This window comes from Borostomias antarcticus, assembly GCF_949987555.1.
Source record: "Borostomias antarcticus genome assembly, chromosome: 2".
NCBI lineage: Eukaryota > Metazoa > Chordata > Actinopteri > Stomiiformes > Stomiidae > Borostomias > Borostomias antarcticus.
Genome location: NC_140235.1, coordinates 14029372 through 14045586, shown reverse-complemented (window position 1 = coordinate 14045586; position 16215 = coordinate 14029372). Strand labels below are relative to the sequence as shown.

The 16215-nt window shown below is 43.3% G+C and overlaps 1 long non-coding RNA gene across 1 annotated transcript; it reads left to right on the top strand.

Moving 5' to 3' along the window:
• The first annotated feature begins 858 nt into the window (after window positions 1–858).
• Window positions 859–2296, top strand: LOC311321146. The gene is made up of 3 exons (XR_014630867.1): window positions 859–976; window positions 1146–1248; window positions 1353–2296. It is a non-coding gene; the product is annotated as an uncharacterized lncRNA (long non-coding RNA).
• The last annotated feature ends 13919 nt before the right edge of the window (window positions 2297–16215 follow it).

Genomic DNA, 16215 nt, shown 5'->3' with positions numbered 1-16215 from the left:
CAGGGACCCATATTGCCAATGTTTCTGCAACGTTGCAGAAAAGTCTAATTATACTTAGGAGGGTAAAGTTATTTTCGACCTTAGATGGACGTTGTCACAACATCGCCTGATGGTAACGTTGCAACTTACCTAAGTACAACTTATGTGCAACGTTGCTGCAACCCACTGTGTTAGTAGGGATAGCAGATTGTAGTGCATAATCGTTTGTATTATTTTGATTACAATGTACAAATTTACTTTACGTTGCCCTAAAGTTATCTTTGTCGCCATACCCATGGGGGCTGCCATCTTAGAGGGCTGTGTGACGCCAGAGAGCGCAACTGGGAGTACATCGATCTGGTACGAGTTCACGGGTGGGAAGTTACGGGTTTGACTGCCATTCCAGTGTATTTTCACGTGTAGAAGGTCGGAGTTACGGGTTGCCTGGAACGCGGCATTAGTTCCACAACATTCTTCCTGTTGTGTTTGCGTTGCATGGGAATGTGAATATATTTCCTTTAATTACAAGAGCAGATTATCTTCAATTGCAGATGCCACGTTTTGTTTGTCTTTCATCCATGTACGTTGATGTATGTGATATATTGTAATGTTTGAAGGAGATTCATGTTCTTTTTCGTAAATAAATTATCCTGATGTCTCTAGCTAAGAGGAAAGGGAAGAGCAGTCGTGTTAGACTTGACTGCATGAGATCATCTTCAGTTGCAGACACCAGGTTTTATGAAGACATAAGTCAAGGGACCAGTGTCCGGGGATGAGCCCAGAGTTACAAAAAACAGCCTTCTCCACCAGCCACATCAGAGAAATACAACTTCTATCCTTTTTAATTTCTCTCCCTCTGTCTTTATTTCTGCACAGGTCTGAGCAGTCATCTGTGTGGGAGCCCCTGCCCTGCTGCCTGACCTGATGTCAGGTGCTACCTGAACACCATGAAACGCAAGAATCAGTACTGGCGATGACTGCGCAAGGAGTTTGACTTGTATGTACACCAGGGAATGTTGGGAGTAGTGTCTTATTCTTTGACTGTGGTTTTGTAGTGTATGACACTTGTCTCTCTCCTCTTCTCTCTCCTTTCTCTATCTGTCTCTCTTTTCTTCTTTCTCTCTCCTCTCCTCTGCTTAAGTGACGCTACATTTTCTAATTTACAGACTCTTCACCAAGAAATTGATGTCCAATTTCAATATGAAGGGGGGTGGGGCGAGAAGAAAAAAAGGGCCTTCACAGCAATGTTGCTGTACTCTGGGGTTGAAGGTAATATATATTCAACAATATTTAATTTATGACTGGTTGTACAGTCAAAGAATCTCATTTCATGGTATAATATACTTGATTATTTTATTCCCCTAATATTATAGAGGCCTTCATGAAGTCCAACGCAACAGCGAAAGAGCCTGGAAATGTACAACGCTGTAGCTGGGTGTTTGGCTGACATCTCGGAGTGGATGACGACACATCACCTCAAGCTCAATCTGGATAAGACTGAGCTGCTGTTCCTCCCGGGGAAGGGCTGCGCGCATCGGGACCTGGCCATCACCATTGAAGACACAGTGGTGACCCCGACTCGGACTGCGAGGAATCTGGGTGAGACCCTGGACAACCAACTGTCATTCTCCGCACATATCACATCCGTCACACGCTTCTGAAGATTCATGCTCTACAACATCAGGAGGATTCGACCTTTCCTCACTGATGAAACGGCGCAGGTGCTCATCCAGGCCCTGGTCATCTCCTGCCTGGACTACTGCAACTCCCTCCTCGCTGGGGCACCGTCGTCTACCATTAAACCGCTGGATCTTGTCCAGAAAGCTGCTGCTCGCCTGGTGTTCAACCACCCCAAGTTCTCCCACACAACTTACTTTCTACGTTCCCTACACTGGCTCCCTGTAGCAGCTCGCATCCAGTTAAAAACTGGCGCTAGCCTACAGGGCAATGAAAGGAACAGCCCCCTCCTACCTCCAGGCCATGGTCAACCCCTACACCCCCTCCCGACCGTTACGCTCTGCTACCTCGGGGCAACTGGTTGGTTCCAGCAGGCTCCTGGGAGGTCTGGTTAGGGTAGCTTTGACCGCAGCCCTAACAGATGAATGCTTTTTTATTTTATTTAAGGGCAAATATTTTTTCATGTTTCTCATCCTTTCTCAAGGACCTTTTTTGCCCTGGGGGAGGTCATTCTAGGCCACAGGAGCGTGCGCACACACACACACACACCATTATAGATCCTCGGTCCTCTTTCACTGATACGGATTACTTCCTGGCCCCTGTTCTGCCCTGTTATATCCCTCTTCTCTGTTAGAGTCTGTCTGGATGTGAACTGAGGCCACATCACATACATAATTGTGTGTTTGCTGTTTTGCATACATGTGTGTTGGTTCCATATTTGGTCAAAGAAATAAAAAATAAATTGTAGCCTGTGTCACATGCTGTTTTTTGTCCCAGTAGAAACTGTAATTTCACTGTTTGTGTGTGTGTCATGTGCTGCTGGTTGGCTGTAATCCTATAGCCAGAATTACTTTTAACAGTTCCATTTTTCATTGAGCATTTTTCAGTTGAAAAGTCGTTTAAAATACGGTTTGTGGTAACCGGTGAAATTACATGCAAAACTGGTTCAAAAGTGCAAAGGGAAATACCGGCTATTTGAAGACATTGATTAAACGTTCACATTTAGACTACATTTCACCAATATTACACTGGTAAAATATGGTCTAAATGTGAACGTTTAATCAACGTCTAAAAATAGACGTTTCACTTTGCACTTCTGACCTATTTTTAGACGTTTTTTGAGCCTAGATTATAGACGTCTATTAATCATTTTATCAACCAGAAAATGCTCACTGGGATACTCCTTGTTCTCGTAGAAACGCGCTGGCAGGGTATAGCCTACTGGGCTTGGAAGCGCTGGGAATTCGACAGTCTACCTACTTTCCAATGTCCAGAACAATTTCTGTATATGGTGACAAGCCAGCATGCTGTGGTATTTTAGAAATATTGACCTTTTGGAGATCTATAAGTGAGGATGAACAACCACTGTACTTTGACCATGAACGCTTTGTGTCTGTCGTGGACATTTCTGTGACAAAGTATTGTTCAGGAGAGAGTTGAATACCAACATTGTAAGTTTAACAAAGTTTATAGCTGCACAATAGCCACATACTATACATACAAATTGCACAATAACATACAAACAACCCCAATAACCCGTCTCGAGAAGGGGACTGTCAATTCTCAGTTGCTTCATGCACACAGCAGTCTGCAATGTGAGAAATGGCAGCCCAGATCTGCAGTTACACTAAGCTTTATACAGTCAAAGAGAGCAACCTTGGCGTCTGAGTTACTTCCCGGCTCTTGCTCCCCACTCCCAGCCCAGCTGGATTCCGGTTTTGTCGACGAGGATTGTGTGAGCGAAGACAATCAAGGATGCTTAGTTCTACAAACATAAGATAGTAGATGCACAATCTTTTTTTCTATGCAAGGAATGAGAGGTCAGGTCTAATTGGCCAAAACAACGCAGTCTGTTACATTACTTCAACTAAGGTCTAATGTTAAGGGCTTAAATTAAGATCTAATAATACAGAATTTCCATTACAGTGTCAAACTGCTATTTAAATTGTACTGATTTAAATCTTTATTTGAGGCACCATATTCTTCCTCTAGGACCATGTCTCCTTAATATCAATATCAATTAAGCATTACACACTGCTACTCACTTGTGCACTGCACTCATGAGGCCAATATTGTTTTGTTTCATTTAGGATCATGTGAGGGGATGTTCACTACTGTCATCATCTAGGCCTACATTGAGTAGAACAGGAAGAGAACATGAAATGCTGGGTATCAGAGAGTGATAGTGCATCACTTTACTTTGATCATCTCTGGTGACTGAATATGAATGAACAATGTTCCGTTGCAAAGAAGTAAAGACAGAGCCTGAGGATACAGAGATCTGTCTTCCAGTGGACCGTCTTCACAGCAGCTGTTCAGATTCATATTCAACCCAGGGAGGAGCTCTGGAATCAAGAGAACATAAACTAGATCCTAACAGTGTGAAAACCGAATGTGATTTGAGTCCAGGGAGGCCTTCTGAGCAAACATCTCATCTAAGGAGAACAGATAAGGGTGGTTATCCAGAATATGTTACTCTAAGGTCACAACAAAATCGTGTCATTAAAAATGAAGCCAAAGAAAGCAGCATAACTGAATTAAAAAATGACTGCTGATTGCTTCGATGACTTTTTGGAAGAGTTCATTAAACAAAAGACCAAAGAAGAAGCAGTAAATCTGAACAAAACAGAGGATGAGGTCTTACGCTTGAGTGATTGTGAAATGAGCGGGTCACGTTTTTGCCACACTTTAATGTACAAATGTTTTAAGATCTCAAATGGAAATACAAAATGCTCTACATATTTTACCAGAACATTTTCTAAACCCAATACAACTGACGAAAGCCAAAGCTACACAGATTCCAAATCCTGCAATGGTGGGAACGAAAAGGATGATGGTCTTAGAAAAAAGAAACATTTCTGCCAGCTCTGTGGAAGGTGCTAAGTGCCACCTTGGTGTGCACATGAAAACACACACAGGAGAGAGAGACCACCACTGCCCAGAGTGTGGAGCAGCTTTCTATCATAATGACCGACTTCAAGCACACATGAGAGTCCACAGTGGTAAAAGACCCTTCACTTGTGACAAGTGTGGAGAGACCTTCAGAAGACCAGGGAACTTGAGAGAGCACCAGCGGTATATTCATACAGGAGAGCCATCTCATCACTGCACTGAGTGTGGGAGTAGTTTTGCAGATGTCTATGATCTAAGGAAGCACCAGATGACTCACACAAGGTCCAGGGAAAGACCCTTCCCCTGCACGGAGTGTGAAAAAAGGTTCATACGGGCAGGTGATCTGAAGATGCACCAGGCCACTCACACTGGCGACAAACCCTTCACGTGTACTGAGTGTGGTAACAGTTTCCAGCGTTCCAGCACACTCAAGAAGCACATGAGAATCCACACCGGTGAGAGACCCTACCTCTGCTCTGAATGTGGGAAAACTTTTCCATATGCATACTCTTATAGCACACATATGGAAATGTACAAGAGGGAACGTAAACTTGCATAGCTAAGGTTCCTTTATAGTGATGAGCAGAGGACTGGAGAGGGAGAGGTCGAAAGCCATCGAGGTGCAGAGAGAGGAGGTGTGATGCTAAGGCAGGAGAGTTTCCCACCCAGAGGAACAGGCTTCAGCTGAGTGGACTGATTAAGACAATATCGAAATTTGTTGTACTATTTTATTTTATTTGTATTGTTATTATTAGTAGTAGTATCGGTAGATAATCAATTTAGAGTTGTTAATTTGGCTCGAATTGGGATAATATGATCATGAAGAGGTGAATAAGTCTGAGAAAAAAATGCATAAAGCAATAAATGCTTAATTGTTGTGCAATGCATATCCAAGGGTGAACATGAACCTTACCCTCAAAAAATAACAGACAAGAGATATGTTAAAGGACAATGCTCGTTTTTGACAACCTGGACCTTATTTACGACATATTATAAGACGTTTGACTCACCGAGATCACTTTGGTGTAGTTCGGAGGCATGTAGAAGAAATTTAAAATCCAGCACGAGCCAGTTTATCCATGTAATGGCAGTGGTGGAGGCACCGAGAATGCAGTTTCTTAAAATCTATTTTCTGCCGCGAAACGGTTGTTTTCATCAATCTGTCTTTATGAATCGCTAGTTGTGCTTACATAGAGCGTAGGCCTGTTGTGGTTGTTCACGTGCCTCTGTAATATGATCTTAAGAAACGTCTTTTGAAACGAAATAGCTTCCCCACTTGCTCCAGCACGCATGCGCACAGCGCGCAATCGTTGCTCCAGCACGCTGTGCGCATGCGTGCTGGAGCAAGTGAGGAAGCTATTTCGTGTCTAAAGATGTTTCTAAAGATCATATTACAGAGGCATGTGAAAAACCACAACAGGCCTACGCTCTATGTAAGCACAACTAGCGATTCATAAAGACAGATTGATGAAAACAACCGTTTCGCGGCAGAAAATAGATTTTTAGAAACTGCATTCTCGGTGCCCCCACCACCGCCATTACATGCATATACTGGCTCGCGCTGGATTTTACATTTCTTCTACATGCCTCCGAACTACACCAAAGTGATCTCGGTGAGTCAAACATCTTATAATATGTCGTAAATAAGGTCCAGGTTGTCAAAAACGAGCATTGTCCTTTAACCTGACGCACCAGATGGTTTGAATGTGAGCTCGCGAGATCAGCATGGCAAATGTGGACGAGGCAAATGTGAGATTTACTGTGTACTTAGCTATGACATGAGCACTAATATCTCAAGACTGCACAATTTGTCAAATTTATTATATGGACTGTTGTATATGATCGTAAATAACCTTATACAGTAGCAGGGCTTATGATGCTAAATACAAAACAGTACTTTAAGTGAAAACAACCCATTAAATGGGCCTACTTGGAGAGACTATGATATTGTGGGTAAACACAATTATGCATGATGTTCATTTTATTCATATTCACTAGGATCAGCAGCACACAGTTGTCATGTTCATACTCATCAGTTTATTAATCAGGATCAGTTTTATAGTGCTGGAGTAATGTGCTCTGAATGCAGGGTATGGTGGAAATTCTTGGACCAAGGTGTTGTTCAGAATACTGTATATTGAATGCCAACGTTCTAAGTTTATTAAACACAAGGCCAATATGCAATATGTTCCATCTTTTGTGGAGGTTTTGTGTTGATGTTTTCAGATTTTCGCGGCTTTGTATTGTGCGGGCGGCCAAGGAGCAGTTGCCCTCACTCTAGTGATGCTATGGATTGAATGGATTTGGATTGACTCACGAGTGACTGGTGATCTTTGATGGACATTCTTGAAGTATACTCCCCGTTTCAGGCAGGGTGAGCTTACCACCTTGCTATGGACATTGACCTCTGGGTGCCCAGTTGGACGTATGGGTGCCTAGGAGATGGATGTCTGAAGACTGTTCCATCCCGTGACAAGATTTGAGACAGCGCTGAAGGCTGTTCTCTTTCAAGTGGGGCTATGTGCTAGTAACCTCTGGCCCCTGGATAGCTTTACTGCTGATTGATGTGTGTGTTGTTTGTATGTGTTTTCAGGTTTTTGTTCTGTGTGTTATTGTGTGTCGAGGCGCTAGGACGCCTCGAAGGGGGGATATGTTTTTTTTTTTTGCCTGTATTATATTAACCTCATGCCTGTATTAATCTCACATAGTAATCATTCTTATAAGATACTGAATATTCTGTAAAACATAAATGTAGTTGGAGCTATGCCAATTTAAGGAGAGCTGGCTCAACAGATGGCCTTTTGTCTTGTCTGAGTCAGCACATTCCGTAATATGACCCAGGAAAGCCCGAGTTGCCGGACGGGAGCAGGGGACTGAAAGACTTACTGACCAATTGACCACTCAGAATTTGTGTTGTCCCTCCGTTACCATATAGGGTGTTCAGTTAACATAGTCTTTTATGTTAATTGCTGTCATGTGAAACCTGGCTGGAGGCCAGGTTATAAAGGTTGCTGCTCATGGATTGGGGGAGAGGGGGGTAAGTTGTCACACTTTTTACTCTAAGTTGAATTTCTCACCAAGTATGATCCCAACAGATTTCCTTTCAACATGTGATGGTAGCCTAGGATGTTAGGTATAAATGGAACTACTTTGCTCTCCCATAGCTTATTCTGATGAAAAGATATGAACTGTCAAATACATCATGCACACCTCGACTCTGGGGTAAGTTGTCACATACTATGGGGTAAGTTATCCCAATGTTATTTCAATGGGATTTTTTTTAACCAAAAAAGTGAAAGTGAGTCCAACCAAAAAATGAAAAATCACACTCTATGCGAAGTAAGCGGCGCTGTGACAGCTCATACTACATCAAAACATGTATTTCTAGTTCACTACTACTCAACAATCAATCAGTCAATCAAAGCTTTATTTGTATAGCGCATTTCATACACAGAGGCAACACAAAGGCAACAGACCCAATTTAGTACAACGGAACCTCACTTTGGACATGAAGTGATGTAAGTTTGTAAGTTGTCACAATGTTATTCTATTCAGAACAAGAGGAACAATGGAGACCAATATAAAATTACAAGCTCAAGTTTTATTTTATTGAAATGTAGTCATGAACAGCAAAGATCATTTCTGTAAGGGTTTTCTGTGGTGGTTATCTTTAGGCCTATAACAGCATAGAGAAAATAAACATAGTGTAGCCAACATGTAAGCGTAGCAATAATACTTATGTCACAATCTTATACAATATAACAGCTCCTGCCCCAAGAGAACTAAATAAACAGAACTAGGGACATTAACAGCCCTGTATAGGCCTAACAACATAAAGAAAAATACAAATAGGCCCAATAATATACTCAACTACACCAGTCCTGAGTCCACTCCATGTAACTCATTATCAGTCTTTGAGACAGTTGTGACAAATGTAGGGTCTGCGCACTCCAACTATGCAGAGGACATGTGCCCACCCCTTGCACATTACACACTGCTCCCATTTCTCCTTTGAACGGCTGTTGGAAAAGGGTTCCACACACATAAGGCAGTAGCACTCCTCTTCATCAGATGAGGACTCTGCCTTTCTTCTGTTTGCCACACTTTTGTGAGTTAAGGTAGGCCTAGTTGCTTTGGGGAAGAGGGATTTATTTTTCTTTTGCAGGCTGGCTGCCTTTTCCTGCTCGATCCACTCCTTCACTGGGGTGTCAGTTAGAGTGCTGCTTGACAGAGCTCTTCTCTTTTGGGCTTTTTTCCTAGGTGCAGCCTTTGGAAAAGGCCTTAGCTCCTCTAGGGTCAATCTCCTCTGTCCAGAGCTAGTGGATGGCCTGGAAGAAGGAGAGGTGTGTGTTGGAGTAGCCTGCAGTGCATTAGGTTGGGACTTGGGCGGGGCTGGGGTCATCTGAGCTGGGCAGCTGAGCTGGGGTCCACTGGGCTGGTCAGTTGGGCTGGCATGAGATGCACTGGGCTGGTCAGCTGGGCTGGCATGAAGTGCACTGGGCTGGTCAGCTGGGCGGGGGTGCATTCGGCTCGGTAGCTGGGCTGGAATCGGCTGGGCAGGGACGGTTTGTCGTTGAGGCTAGCGCAAATGCCGTCTCCGGGAATATGTCTCGGTTGAAAGGATATATTCCACGCTTTCTGAATCCTGCCTGGATGTTGCTCTGGGTCATCGCAAGGGGGAAGGCTGTGGCCACAATTTGAGGGATATTGTATATCACCATCGTTTTCCCAGGGTTGAATTGCATCCAGGCAGGGGAGGCAGTAGACGGACACATCCAGGGGCTGCAGGCGGTGGGAGCAATGCGGCGGGAAGGATAACATCCTTCGACGATCCCATTCTCTTTCGCATAGATCAGCCCCTCCACAGACAGGTGGGAGCTGTGGTTGTCAAGGAGGAGCAGGCATGGCCTCTCCTTGGTGCACTTTGTGTGGGACACAAAATGAAGGAAGTGGTGCTCCCTCATCCATCCACTTGGATTTGAACGTTGTACCTTTTAAAAGCAGCAGCACGTACTTCGCTGGTGGGCTCCGAGATCCTGCGGACAGCTTCGGGTGTTGTTTCAGAAACCCCCTGAACCAGTCAGGACCTGGCCTCTCCTTGGCTGCCCAGTTGGTTCTGTCGACAAGACCATTGGCCAAAGTAGATGTCAGAGGCACGTATTATATAGTCCTTCAACTGCTGCTCCTCACTGAAAACCTTCCAGGGTTTGGCGTAGCCTACTGGCATGGAGTGTTGTTGGTCTTCCTCAGCCACCTCTTGCCTGGTGCAATATCTTGTCAGGGTTCGGTAGTTTATACCAAACGCCTTTGCCGTACGCCGGATGGACTGATTTTTCTCTTTGACCTCCCTGACTGCCCTCATCATCACATCAGGTGGAGTCTGGTTGAGTTGGTCTTCATGACATAATTTCTTCCCATCATTCTCTACAAAAAAGAGAGAAGAGAATGTAAATGTTTTATAGAATTAACTTTACTATTTTTATGTAACACAGGGTTTTCCCAACATGATTAGACTTGGGTGGCCCACCTGTGTTTAGGCCGTACACATTAAAGGATTTGAAATGTGGTCTGACTTCTGTCTGGGAGTGTGCTGTTAACAGAATTGAACACAAAATAATTGCAGAAGTGTCAAAATATAATGCTTTTTTGAAATTGAGCGAAAATGTTGTCAAACAAAAAAGTGTCTAAATTGTGATTTGAACCCATAACCCTTGGGCTGCTGGACTTATGAATGTACCACTAAGCCAACTCAGCACATCACTGTCAGTGTTAAAACTGTTTAAAAGGGCTATGGAAAACCCTGACAGTTGCAGGAGTTCTTTTTTTCAAAATATTCTCCTTTTAACACAAGCTAACATTAGCTAATGTTAGCTATTGTTAACATAAGGCTACTACTGTTAGTAGGCTATGTACAGCTTAAGGGAAATCAACATCTATTCAGACTGGCAGGGCCATTTAAATGCCTTAGCATGACCCTGAATCTCACTTTGCATGCTTAACACACACCGGGGTAACTTGTCACATGTGACAACTTATCCCGAGGAGAGACGTTACAACTTACCCACACTGGACTTTTTTACCAGCAACAAAGCTAACTACCATTTAGCAACTAGCTAGCTAGCTAAAACAAATGTAACATATAGCTTTCCCTTTATACTTTTTACTGGTAATAATTGTTTTTATATTAACCCATTGGGGAAAAGATGTGAAGAAAAACACAGGAAAACCAGGCCAGGACACGCCTGGCTTATGTTATTTGGCTGGCTTGTTTCTGTGCGGGACTGGTAGGACGGTAATTTCTGATAAATAAAGATGGGTCTTGTCACCTGAACACATCAGTTCCATTGCTTCCAATGCTAATCCAGCACAATGAGAGCGGGATAGCCAGTAAGCTCATGGGCTCACAACAACTAGCAGCAGCTTCCATAACATTAATGGTAGCGGTCAGTGGCTAAAGCAGTTACACTGATGATAACATAAAGTCATCCCCACCAGGAACCCCGGTCTCTTGGGTGGGAGTCCAATGTTCTCACCACTACTCTACTTGTGCAGTGGAGATCGGCGGGTGGGTTTTGATGTCCTTCTTCCAGTCCCTAGTGTGGGTTGGGGTTAGAATATGGGTTGGGGTTGGGACAAGATCTAATCTATAAGGCAAGGGGTAAAGGTTTTCAACCCCAGTCTCCAGGGTGGGAGTTTAATGCTCTCACCACTACTCTACTTGTGCAGTGGAGATCGGCGGGTTGATTTTGGTGTCCTTCTTGATTTTGGTGTGCTGGAACTACTGCCTCTTGTGGTGCCAACAGAGAAATGCAGGCCAACATTGTCCGCAGTAACGGAGGGAGGGAGGGAGGGAGGGAGTGATAACCGGACGAACGCTATACTAGGTGCGCTGGCTTACAGCCATGCACAAAAAAGCATCAATACATTAAGCTCATTTCTCCATCACCACCTAAAGCTGTGCCAGTCAACAGTCAGTCTAATCACTGAAAAGAAACCACATAGGCGTAGAGCAACTGGTGCATCACATCCTATACAAAAATTTATTACTATAGGATTTGAAGTGTCCTACTCCTATTGTAATGAGGACTGTCTGTCTATAATGCAGTAGCGTACCGTGGGGTCTTGCACAGGGTCTTCTCTGACATTGTTATTACTCCCAATGCCCCCCAACCTGCACACCCCGTACACACACGCAGATAGGGAGAGAAACTACGCACGTAGGGGTCAGTGGAGTCTAGTGGGTCCTAGAACCGGGTAAGCCAGGACCAACGAAGCACGCAAGCATGCGTAGCGTGCACGATTTCTAGGGGGTGCGCTGTCAAAGCATGCCCTGATGGGTTTCACAACACCAGAAGGGCGCTGAGCATTGGCATTTATATGTAAAAACCCCTACAGGAAAACTATAGTAGCCTAGGCTACTGATGTTTTTTTAAACACATCAACAAATGCCAATAATTTGAGAGCGAGCGAATAAGAGGGCAATATTAAGGCCGAAACAACCAAGCTTTTAGGGACACACTAAATAAACTACAGAGCCATTATGACAACAATGGCCAAGCACCACGAAGAGAATGACAGGACGATAAAATACACCCCCTTAGGACACAGTACTCAATAGCCTACTCCCCTACTTCACTAATCAGTGTTTAGGCTACTAGCCTACTAGGCTACTAGGCGTATTAGCCCACCGCTCCAGGTCTTGATTTGGTCTTGATTTGATTTGGTCTTGACTTCCGTAAGCTAGAATCATTTTATCTGGCCTACAATGTTAAGTGAATAACAAACTAGTAAGACCGGTGTCAACGGACCGTAACGTGGACTGTATTTTCATGAGGATTGTAGGGGGCGACGGAGCACTACCAAAATGCTAAACACGGATGAAAATGAAGCGATATGGCAGAATACAAGACGCATTTAAGTCAAAAACAGTCTGAAAGTAGATTTCAGGCTTCCCCTTATGGTGTCAGAACGATGGCTTATGATCAAGTTTTCAAATCAAGTTTTATTTGTCTTTGTATGGGTAAGCCAGGATTACCCTGGCTTATAGGAGCAATCGCCACTGGTAGGGGTACCAATAATTTGCAACAATTGGGACAATTTAATTGTTCCTATCAAAACGTAAACAACTATAATTCCGCACCAAAACTTAGTCCATTAGGCTACGACAACTCCTGCTCAAACACCACAACGCCTTTTATCATACTGAAATAGCCCTGCCAGTGCTAACCATCTCTGGGCTACTGTATTTAACATAATAACATCGCATTCATAAGCCATCGTTCTGACACCATAAGGGGAAGCTTGTCAACGACATGCGACAACAGGTCCTTATCTCTCACATAGCAGCAAATTCACACACATTGCCAACATGATCAATCTGAAATGCATAAGGTTGCGTGTACACTGACGCCAGGAGGATGAACCAGCCAAGGTCGTGGAGGAAGCAGGAGATGAATAGTAGGTGATTCTTATAAAATTAAAGGCATCTTTTATTGCTATTCAGCTGGAGCGGTAGGGGTACACAGGCTTCCCATTTGTGCCAGTAGCCAAGTGTAATGAATCCACTGGATGTACAAAATGTAACAGTGGTTGCTACATATAGACAGTAATCTCTGAGAATGTCCCGTGTGGGAATTTATGTTAGGGATAACAAGCTCATGATCATGATAGTGAGCCCAGTTTCTTAAGTGAGAGGAGCACACACAATTTCCTCAGTATTGTGACAGTATTACTATGTTAAACCCTTAATAAGCATTATTTGACCTTTCAATTCTCTTCACTTACATAAACAGACAGTGAGTGTGTAGTCTCTGAAATCATAAAGAAATATAATGACAACTAACATAAATACTAAATAGCTTAACTCAAATACTCATTGAATTGATGAAACTGAACAAGGAACAGTCTATCTAAGCCTGTTGCTGCCCTCCCGTGGCCGATTTCGTCTATAACATAATAGAACCTTTTATGTGCAACGTCATCATCCTGTTTCGACATTGCGCACGCATCGCTACAATGACACCGGTCAATAGAATCAATGTATTTGATCTATGGACCTGGTGGCATCCGTAGGTTATTCTTTTGTTGCCAAAATGCGCGCGCACACTTAATTGTGTACGAACAATAAAACGGTCTATATATAATGGATAATTACTGAGACACCTATACTGTAGGTGTAATTTCAAAACAGGAGTATTTCAAATGTTCAATTACTGCACATAAATTCAATAACTGACATAGCACCACCAGGTAACCACATTTTTACATATATTCTATAATATCCAGTGATGCAAACATACGTTGAAAAGGTACATACAATAGCAAGAATATGCATAGCAAACACATTGGAATTCTTGTCTTCACTTGTCCTGTCAGTATCAGTGCTGATCAGTTCCTCATTCCAGTCCTAGGTACGCAATTAGACATTTAAAGGCAATTTACTGGCAAACTAGCATTCCATCAGTATCACGCTCATCTACTTATCCCATCTAATCATGGTTGGCTGTGACTGTGTCCATGATACAGGCAGTGCAATTACATAACATGTGAAGTATACTGTACAGTAGTATAAAGTAGTGCAGTCATTTTTCTATTGTATAGACAAGGTGTTCAATTGCTCAAGTGTCGTCAGGTGTTGGTTCGAGTGTACAGTGGTGCATAGTCAGTTGTCTATTGTATAGACAAGGTGCAAGGTGTCACATGCTCACTTATTGGTCCAATGGCATGTGTGCCATTGTTACAGTATAATGAGAGTGAGGGCTGTATATGTGTATGTATAGTACAACCAGAGTACTATAAACGGACAGTCTTCTTCTGAGCTGCTGGTTGGCAGGGGGCTTCTTCTGAGCTACTCTTTGGCAGGGGGCGAGTAATGTCTTGAGCCTCATCATAACAGAAGTGAACATGTGACACCTTGCACCTTGTCTATACAATAGACAACTGACTCTGCACCATTGTACACTTGAATCAACACCTGACAACACTTGAGCAATTGAACACCTTGTCTATACAATAGACAACAGACTGCACTACTGTACACTCTATCACTTGAATCAACACCTGACAACACTTGAGCAATTGAACACCTTGTCTATACAATAGAGAACTCTGCACTACTGTATACTACTGTACAGTATACTTGACATGTTATGTAATTGCACTGCCTGTATCATGGACACAGTCACAGCCATCCATGATCAGAAACTGCTGTCTGGCCATGTCCAGTCCAGGTGGGGCTTGCACCTGAAAACCCTCTTTGGGGGGGCTGGACATCAGCGTTGCACAGCAGCCGACACCTGACTGATGTTGCATCACAGTGTTCTCTGGCCTTAACCACACCAGGCATCCCAGCATCAAAGCTGCAACAGAACAGAAGGGAGATGGCCATTAAGTGCATTGAGTGCATTAAAATAGTGCATTAAAATATTGGCCACAAATAAAATACAACCATACCATGTCCATAAAATGGAATTGCTAATACATGACAATGATAATTACCTGAAGTGCTGGTAACTTTTTGAAATAGCTACTCAGATGCTGGTGCCAGTTGTAGCTTTCAACAAGCACTGTGCCGTCCTCAAGTCCGACGAGCTGTGGGGTGTTGACTTTCTTCACAGGAGCGCTGTCTTTCACCACCCCAGCAATGTCAGTAAAAGTCTCCACTCTGGTCTTCCTATAGTGCTGCTTGATCAAGCCAAAGCACCAGTCAGGGGAAAACTTGGTGTGGCCTGCAATCAGGAAGTGTAGGTCCAGCTTCAGGTGAAGCTTGTGCATGGTGTGCCAAGCACAAAGTTGTTCTTGTTTTGTCCACTGCAGTTGTCACAATGAAGGTCCACATGTGTTTCTCCAACTCCATAGTTGTTGAAGAAACGTAGTTGATGACTGCATTGCTGCTCTTGATGCCATCCCTTTGTCGATCAGGTAGTTCACTTGCTTTTATGGTACCTAAACATAAAAAAGCTAATTTAATGAACAGAAATACTGATCAGAAGCCATATTACAAGAAATTCCTAACTTGCAGATCCCATTATAATTGTAGGTTATGGGTTACGATTTGCTTAATACCTACTGGAGAAAAGCATCCTCTCTTAATCTCTTCACTTTAAACTTAAGACATAATTACATACATGCAGGGGTCAACATTAACTTTTTAGCTCACCAGCCAAATGTCTGGTAGATGAAAAATTGTACCCGCCAAACCTTTTTTGCCCCAGCCAAAAATAACATTTATATGAAGCCTGTTTTGTGTCGCACATTACATTTAAGCTGCATAATAATATGATATGGTGGTGAATAAAAACAGTTGTCAGAGCAGATTCCTGGTGCCACAGCACAGGTGGTGTTGTAGTCCTATCCCCAACTGAAAATATTGATCTAGTGCAGTGTTGCCAGATTGGGCGGGTTCACGCCCAATTGGGCTTCTTTTGATCACGTTTGGCCGGAAAAAATAGCATTGGGCGGTTGGGCTGGAAAAAATAGCATTGGGCGGGCCTTTAAAAAAAAAAAAAAATTTTTTTTTAAAAACTGGCGGGACAGACGTTTCAATTTTATCCAATGATGTTAATAGGGTGGGAGATGTGCACCTGTCCAATAGGGGCGAGGGAGCTCTCCCTGTTCAATGCATTTGATTCACACGGTCAAGGAGAAGGTCGAGGTCGGAGTCAAATC